Source organism: Aythya fuligula, chromosome 1, assembly GCF_009819795.1.
Source record: "Aythya fuligula isolate bAytFul2 chromosome 1, bAytFul2.pri, whole genome shotgun sequence".
Lineage (NCBI taxonomy): Eukaryota > Metazoa > Chordata > Aves > Anseriformes > Anatidae > Aythya > Aythya fuligula.
The window spans coordinates 90,688,379-90,697,011 of record NC_045559.1 but is presented as its reverse complement, the minus strand read 5'-3'; the positions used below and the strand labels follow the sequence as shown (position 1 = coordinate 90,697,011).

At 41.8% G+C, this 8,633-nt stretch overlaps 1 non-coding gene across 1 annotated transcript; it reads right to left on the bottom strand.

Moving 5' to 3' along the window:
* Positions 1-6,824: 6,824 nt before the first annotated feature.
* On the bottom strand, positions 6,825-6,898 carry TRNAI-AAU. Its single transcript has one exon. It is a non-coding gene; the product is annotated as a tRNA-Ile (tRNA).
* Between the last annotated feature and the right edge of the window lie 1,735 nt (positions 6,899-8,633).

The following is an 8,633-nucleotide window of genomic DNA, read 5'->3' as shown; positions in this document are numbered from 1 at the left end:
AAGCAAAAATGGCCTAAAAGAAAAGAAGCACGTTCTCATTCCCCAGAGTGAATCCCTGTAGATTTGCCGGTCTCATAGAGCTTCAGACAAAACTGAAGTGCAGCTCTTTTTTCCCTTGCAGACCCACACCCTCCACCAGATAGCAAGGAAGACTGCTCCTACACCTAGCATTAGCAAGATTGCCAGATATGACAACAAGTAACTAGAGAATCATTTGCATTGGTGATTTAAGCACTAACATAGCTTAGCTTTTTTTAGAACCAGGTGATACCAGCAGGGTGGCAGGAAGGAATAGAAAATGCATGATAGGAGCTACAAACAGAAACTGATAAAAGAGATGAAGAGAATTACCCACGGTGGTTTTCTAGTTACTCATCTACGCAGAGCTGATCTTAACTGCTTGAAAAAAAAAATAAATCTCAAACCAGTTAGCTTAACTTCAGCAGTTTGTTCCAAGAAAATACTCTAAAACAGCTATCTAAAGGCAAAACAAATAAGACGTATGCAGACAGTGGAACCACTTCATCCTTGTTGCCCAGAAAGAGACAGTTCCAGTACCTCAGCTTCATTCCTTAAAAAAGGAAATCTTCTCGGAAACATTCTTGAAGACACACCCTAGTCTGTGCCTTCGCCAGAATATACCGTAAGTTGTATTCTCCTTGCTGTATCAGTTGCTCAGAAACTGTCACTTAAAAGAAAACCTACCCTTTACATTGCAGGTAGGGTTATTGCAAATCTATCCTTACAAGAAAAAAGCTGAAGAAGAGCAGAAGTATATACACATGAAAGTAAAAATCCAATTTCCTCATTAAAACCCGTATTAGGCAGAAATTATCACTTTAAAAAGTTCTGTCACCATAGGTAAGTCTCAGCATGCTCTGTCTAGCATAAGTAAATTCATACTTAAAACAGATTCTGATCTCTAATTATTACTTTTTTTTTTTTTTAATTCAATATCCAACCAACTAGTTTTCTTAATGGTGTACGTCCGACACTAGAAATTGTGAAGATGAGCCAGCAGGTTGCTGTTTGGCAGCTATGATACCACAAGGAAACCACCTTATTTAAAAACTATCTTTATATAAAGATAAATAGTTTCTGTTTTTTCTCTGTGAATTTCAAGAGAACTTTCTAAATGAGATAAGGATTTTCATTTTGTACAGATGGAAGAAAACACATGAATTGAAAGCCTAGGCATGGAGTCAACAGTAGCATCGGTCACAAGAATATTTGACCTTTAATTCCTTGATACTGAGTCTATGCTGCCTTGGTTTTGCTGAGATTAAATACTTTGTGGCAAAATAAGGAATTATGTTTTTTGTTGTTGTTGTTGTTTTGTTTTGTTTTTCCATTCAGTTTTTCAGCTTCTGTTTATTAGGGTAAAAACAGATAACTCATGCTTAAGTGGAGTGCAGGAAGACTTCTCAGATTGAGCAAACAGATCCACTTTTATCAAAAAATGTTTTTACTGAAAGCAATGATAGCACATGAATTAGTGAAGGTTTATTGGGCATATTAAAATTCTGTTATTTTCTTCTACACACCAAATAAATTGCTCCTTGAACTTGATCTTCTGAAGCTCTTCCACTGAGGCTTTCCCCATTCCCTGACCTTCAGGCAAATTGTCCACAACACCATCACATCAGAAGAAAAACTCATTTTAACCAAAAAGAAAGCAGCTTTCAAGCACAACTGCAAAGACACAACACAGGATACCTATCTTCCTCTGAACTCTGACTGACTTGCTATTTTAACCCTCTCTGCATGAGGAAAGCCAGAGACTTAGGAGTTTTATGTCTAGTTTCAGACCCTTTGTGAAAGCCCTGCAAGAAGCTGTGCTTGGCAGACAGAACCACTTCTCAGCAGCACAGGTCATGTAACAAAACCTATAGCTGAAGGCCATCGTGGTAAGCAGTGTTTTAAGGGTGTGATGTTAGGTACTCATTTCTTGAAACAAGCCAACCTTGACAGTTGTCCCATATCTTGAATGCATGAGTTGCAACCCTCAGCTCAGTGCCGGAGCTGCTTTTCACGAAGCCTGCTTCAATGGTTTTGGCAAATTAAAGAGCATCATATGGTAGATGTGCTGTCCTGCTTTACCTGCCTGCTCTGCACTTTCAAGGTTGCTCTAACAGACTATATAAGAAAAATAGGAGCTGCTGAGAAGCACCAGTGAACTAATCTCAAGACCAAAGGATTTTATTTTCAACCTTGTCTTGCCCTTCCTGGTTTAAATTTTGGCCTAGAACAAGACAGAATTTCTCCCACTGAAAGCATTAGGAAGTAACATCAGATGGTGTGTGAATCTGACCATATCCCCATGTAGCATTTTAACCATTTGGTAGAAAAGCAGAAAGCTTGCTTCCAAAAGGAGTGATGGGTATTAGCTAGCTGTGATTCAGGTAAGCCTCAGACAACAAATTCAAGAGCTATACCATCTATGCAAGAACATGAGGAGGCACGATCAGTCTTGGTCCTACCACATACTGAAGACTTGTCATTTGGTGTTCCCCTCTGGAGCAAATCAACATTTTTTTCCCCAACACTAAAGTCAGAGGACATCAAAATGTAGACTACCCCCAATGTCCTCCACTATTCTTTACATTCTAGTTTAGGAGAAAGATTAGTTAACATGTCTTTAAGGCTGCATTCTTCTCCAGAAATAAGATAATTCAGTCAGACTTGGTCAATATTCCCTCAAAGCTCAAAAAGACAGTTTGTCAAAGGTTATGTTACCGCTAGCTTATTTTCCCTGTGAAATAAGGACAAGATATAGATTAAACTGAACTGTTTTTAATATCTCACCACAATGATATACATGATACACATGGAATCTGTGTATAGTTATAGCTACTCCCACATGTCTAGTAACCAAAGTCGTATTCTTTGTAAAATGAGCAAATGCACACCCACAGCCATTTCCCCCCGATCTTCCACTTGGCTGTACATGGTGCATGTTTAAATGAGAATTCAGTAACCTCTACATAGCCCTGCTACTCTATGAACACGGCTTGTGAATTCTTCCACTACAAAGAAAAGGACTGTTTGTCTATTTAAGTTGAAACCCAAGAAAGCATGAAGAGGCAGACTTTTAACATGAATCAACTCTTTGCTCTTGAGATGCTGTATAAGAAGATTAAACAACTTTGCAAAGTATCTAGCAATTTCTCACACTGTTTTGAACTAGTGCCTGCCTGCCAAAAGTTTTTTTTAGGACGTTACTCAGATTTGCTCATACTTGAGTAAATACTTGTTCTAAGAACGTACAAGTTTGTCTCAGGTATTTCCTCAGGTTTGAGGGTATTGTCACTCCTTTGACACAAACTGCAAAACAAAGTGAGAGGGATCCTTATTTCAGTTGCAAAGAGAAAACAAATGCCAGCATCCCCTCCCATGAAGTACCTTTTGCTGAAAAAAAGCACTTCTGAAATGCTAGAGGATATGAATAGGAGAGTGGCTGTTGGGCTTTTGCTTACAGCTCCAAGCTCCTCGACTGCAGTGTTGGGCTGCCAGGGCTCATTCAGCCCACATTCTTGCTTCCTGCTCCTTCCTGGATCTGCTTCTATGACATGTCCTCATTTCCCATCTGCATCCACTCAAGCATCCAATATTCATGGAAACCTTTGTTTGGGGATGACGACAAGCTTGCAGTTTTTGATGGAGACACCATTTTTCTACCTTACATTTGTCCATGCCAGATAAACATTACACTCAGTTTAAGCAAAAGGTTAAACTTCACCAACAGTAACAAAATTACTTAGACTTAATTGCACACAAATTAATATAAAGAAAAATCCTTCTACCACATACTGCCTTTGATTTCAGTAATGTTGTTTCTGTATTGTGTATTTATAATATTGTTGATACTAGATGAATCCTTGCCACTCAGATTTTCTCCATAATTAATACCCCTAATGGAAGATAGAATTAATAAAGAATAAAGCAACTTGATGGAAAGATGCTTAGATTTTTAAATAATGTGTACCATATATGTAAATGTTAATCTCTGATGTGGCCAGAAAATAAAGTGCTTCAAAACACCGCTGAGCAATTAGTACATATCTACTGAATTTAGTGCAGCATGAACCCACTTTCTGGCTAGCTTTAACTTTTTGAATATAAGAGCCCTTGCAGCAGTGTTTCATGCAGCGAAGAAAACAGTCACTTCTGGGAAGAGTATGAAACAAGTTAGCTTATTTGGTCTATGTAACTTAAAATGCAACAGCTATCTGAAACTCTAAGAAAACGTAGAGGTTTAGCTAGATTGATTAGAAATTTCCTCCTCATCTGTCAATGTTCAGAGTTGTCACCAGCAATAAGAAAAGTTAATCTTGTCCCACATTGTTCTCTGTGCACAGAGGAGGTGTGCTCTCACTTTTTTTTTTTTTTTTTTCACATCAACTGATATGTTCTGCAGCCTTGACGTTCTGCAAACTGATTGCAGGTTAATCGAAATACTGAGCAGTAACCCCAGAATATGCCCCAGCATCTGCCACTACATTTCAAAATGGAAAATTCCTCTTCTGTCCTCATGAGAGCATTATTCCACTATATTGGTTTGTTTGTTTAATCTGTTCTTTTATTCTCCAACTAGTTTTGAGGTTGAAGAATGGGTTCTGGAATTACTCCCCTAGGGACAATGGCTGACCCTCACAATCTGACAACCATCTGCTGAAATGAAATTTCAGAAAAAAAAAAAATGCCCATGAAATCCTGACTGCCAAAAAAAATAAATAAATACTCTGAATATAAGTGGTTCAAACCAAACTGAAAAATTGACCAAGGAGCCATTGCATCACCTTGCTTTATAGCAAGGACTTCACTACACAACAACATAACTGCAATAAAATACTGATTTCTAATTTGGGAAACATAAAACAAAGCAATATTATTCCCAGATTTTCATTTTAAAATGAAACACCATGACGTTTCTGCTATCATTTCATTTAAAATGGATGTCATTAGAATCAGTCAAGTCCTGACCACCATAACTGCACCCAAGGGAATTGCAGAGAATCATTGAGGGAAGTAGCAAGACAGAAGGTCGAACCAGCACCACATTACTCTCCCTTGACATCTGATGGAGTCATGACAGCAGTTTGGGATGCTAGATGGCATGAATATTCATCTGTATGATTTTAAAATTACATTATGACATTGGAATGATACTTCTCATGTGCCCTTGTTGTACTTTGGTGGCACTGTAGTGAAGATGCAATGTCAAAACACTGACTTCCAAATGAGTGTCACCTGCTTTTCTTTTATTACCACCACTTTTTTTTTTTTTTTTTTTTTGAATCAAACCTTGCTGGAAAAGACAATAAGCAGCAGCAGACTGGGATACTGAAGTATATCAGCAAATTTATTATGGAAATCAAAAGAATGCTACTAACCCCCAACATTTTCCTAAAGAAACTGTGGTCTTGCAGTATACAGCTCCATTAACAGACACTCCAGTTTCTACAGCTCCAGTAGCAAACCCCCCAGTTTCTATAAAGAACATTTACATCAAAGTTTCCTTCCTCTGGAGGAATCACGTTCCAGTTCTTACAAAGAAGGAAAAAAAGTAGTATCTGTCCTGAAGTTGTAAACGAAGAGAAAACAACCTCACATGCAAATTGAGCCAGCAGGACCTGAGCTATTGTTGCAAACACTCTCAGAAACTGTTTGGCCTGGATTTTTTCCTTGAACAATAAGCAGAAAATAAATTAAAATTAAGACTAAACAGAATGCCAAGTGTCTAATGAGATTTGGCACTTCCATTCTGTATGGATGTCTAGGTTTCAGTACTGCAGAGGGACTGCTTTCAACAAGAGTTCAGAAAGAAAAACAGGCTGTGGACAGAGATCTCAGACTAACTTGTCCTCTTGTTCCAAAAAAAAAAAAAAAAAAAAAGGAGCATAGGAAAAAACACCCTCAACTGGGCATCCCTAGTTCTAATTTCTGACAACAGCGAAGTATCAAAGAGTTATATTAATATAATGAAACGAATATTTGGTAGGAAATTTCAGTTAGCTACAATTATAAAGGGAGGGTGAGGACCATCTGTAACACTGCAATACTTCAAGTTCAATGCCAATTAAAAGTACCACATAAGAAAGTGCTGAGGCACAAGATATTTAATGTTCCATGAAAAAGTTTAAAAGTTTTGCTGTGTCCTTCCTGCCTACATGTTTCTCTTGCTTTTGCATTTTAGATTATTTCCCTCTCCTTGAAAGTCCCTTTCCCCTTGTTCTCTACGCTCTGGTGCCCTGCTTTTGTTTTCATCACCTCCTGCAGTTCTTTATGCAGGTACATCCCTAAAACCCCAGATGGGCCAGGCCAGGCCAAGCTCCTCAAGCCACAAGCCCCTACCACACTGTCACTATTGCCTTTTATTGTCACCCCCTCTCCTCTGCAGCCCACCCCTCAGGCAGTTCTCCAGCCCCCATCCTCTTCAGAGCCATGGCAGAAGGAAGGTGCCGGCATTGCCTCAGCAGAGCAGGCCACCCAGGACCATAAGGACAATCATGTTTGGAGCATTTCCAACTGTGGCAACTCTCTGATGTCCGGGCAGCTTGTTCCTGTGACCACCCTCAAAGAAAACAGAGGTTCTCTGAACTTTTAGGAACTAGTTTCTACACGTGTATTTGCCCCTCCCTCTGGCTGGGGGCTCTGGGGCTGCCCCCTCAGCTTCTCCCTATCGGAGGGGCTCCAGCCGTCGGCCACTCCGTTCTGGCTGACCCAGCACAGCCGTGTCTCCCCAAGGGGCAGAGGAGAGGCTAGAAGAAACCTAGTGGTGTGCACGGGGTAGAGAGCACAGCGTTGAGTGACCAAAATGGAGCTGGCCCGTACGGGGATCGAACCCGCGACCTTGGCGTTATTAGCACCACGCTCTAACCAACTGAGCTAACCGGCCGCGCTGAGAGGCAGTATGGCCGGAAGTGCCCTGTCAGCGCTAATGGCGGCGCGTCCCTCCCGCTCTGTCACTGGCCTGGGTGCTCCCCCGAGCCCAGCGCCCTCGTAGCAGCCCCCTATGGGGCGAGCACCCCTGGTCCCAGGGTAAGAACCCCGCGGGGCCGCCCCCACCGCACCCACAGACATCTGCCCAGCCCTACACAATAGCTGGGGCAGGGACAAGCACACAGCCTGCCCTTGCCTTGGGGACAGCAGGACCACCACGGTTCTGTCCTCCTCAGAGGCTGTGCAGGCACCTGGATCAAGCCCTGAGCAGCCCCCTGGCCTGCCCTCACTGCAGATAGTGCTTGGAGAGAGATTTGGGAGAGATGTCTCTCCCAGAGCCCCAAAGTTACCCTGAAGACCTAGCAAAGCTCAGAGCAGGCTTCAATGAAACAGAGCAGACACATGGTTGGGGCTCTGATGAGGGACAAAAGCTTCCCGGGGCCTGGGCAGGGTTGACCAGCACCAGCTGAAATTCATCCAGCAGTAGAGTGGAATGAAACCACCTGAAAGCAAAAAGCTTCCCTAGAAGGATACAGCGGCACAGGAAAGAGTCACTTAAAATTTATTTTTATCCTTATTTTTTCACACATTTTAAAGACTGAAACCTTCGACTTGGTTACTTTTCTTGGCCTACCCTGTAATTTAAAAAAAAAAAAAAAAAAAAGTTTTTCAAGCATTTGGTTTTCCCAGCAGACTATTACAGAGGAAAAGACCAAGTTAATACCTACACCACAGCTATGGACAAAATAATGGCTGAGAGTAACAGGAATGACGGCACTCTTCTAGCTCATACACATCCTTGTGGTCAGCTCCTCCACACACAGCTCCTTTGCTTCACTTGCACCACAAGTTCACAGCCTTTCAATATTTAAAGGGGTCTTACAAAAGGGGTGGAGAAAGACTCTTTACTCAGGTAGATAATAATAGGACAAGGGGGAACAGCCTTAAACTAGAAGAGGATAGATTTAGATTAGACTTTAGGAAGAAATTCTTTACTCAGAGGGTGGTGAGGCTGCCCAGAGAAGCTGTGGATGCCCCATCCCTGAAGGTATTCAAGGCCAGGCTGGATGGGGCCTTGGCCAACCTGATCTAGTGGGTGGCATCCCTGCTTATGGCAGGGGGTTGGAGTTAGATGATCTTGTAGGTCCTTTCCAACCCAAGCCATTCTGTGATTCACCAGTTAGCCTGTCTACTACCAGCGCTTCCTTCAAATTCCCCCAGCTGCATTTTTGCCCTGCCTTATGATGCTGTCCTTTGTCCCTAGGAGCAAAATGAAACCATTTCCATTCCAGCCCGCACATCTCTGCCTCCCAGTCTTGCCATCTTCCTCCTCAGCACCATCAATTCATACTTAGTTGCTTCTTCATGTGTATGGAAAATTGTCTGCTCTTCGACATCTGCATCCTTCTTCAACTGTAGCTATATTTGCTTTTTGCAACAGCAGTCTCATTACTACACCTGTACACCAGCCCTTCATGTTTTGCATGCTGCTGGGGCTTGTATAATTGAATCTCCTGTTTAAACCATTATCTCTCATCCAACTTGTACAACTCATCAGCCCTCCAGGAGGACAGCAGTCAATTTTATGAAACAGAAATAAATTAAGAGGGGCCCAGGTTACAGGACATAGGCAGCAGTAGTCTAACTAGATGTTGCTGTCCAAGACAGACCTTCAGAGACTCCCGTGGAGT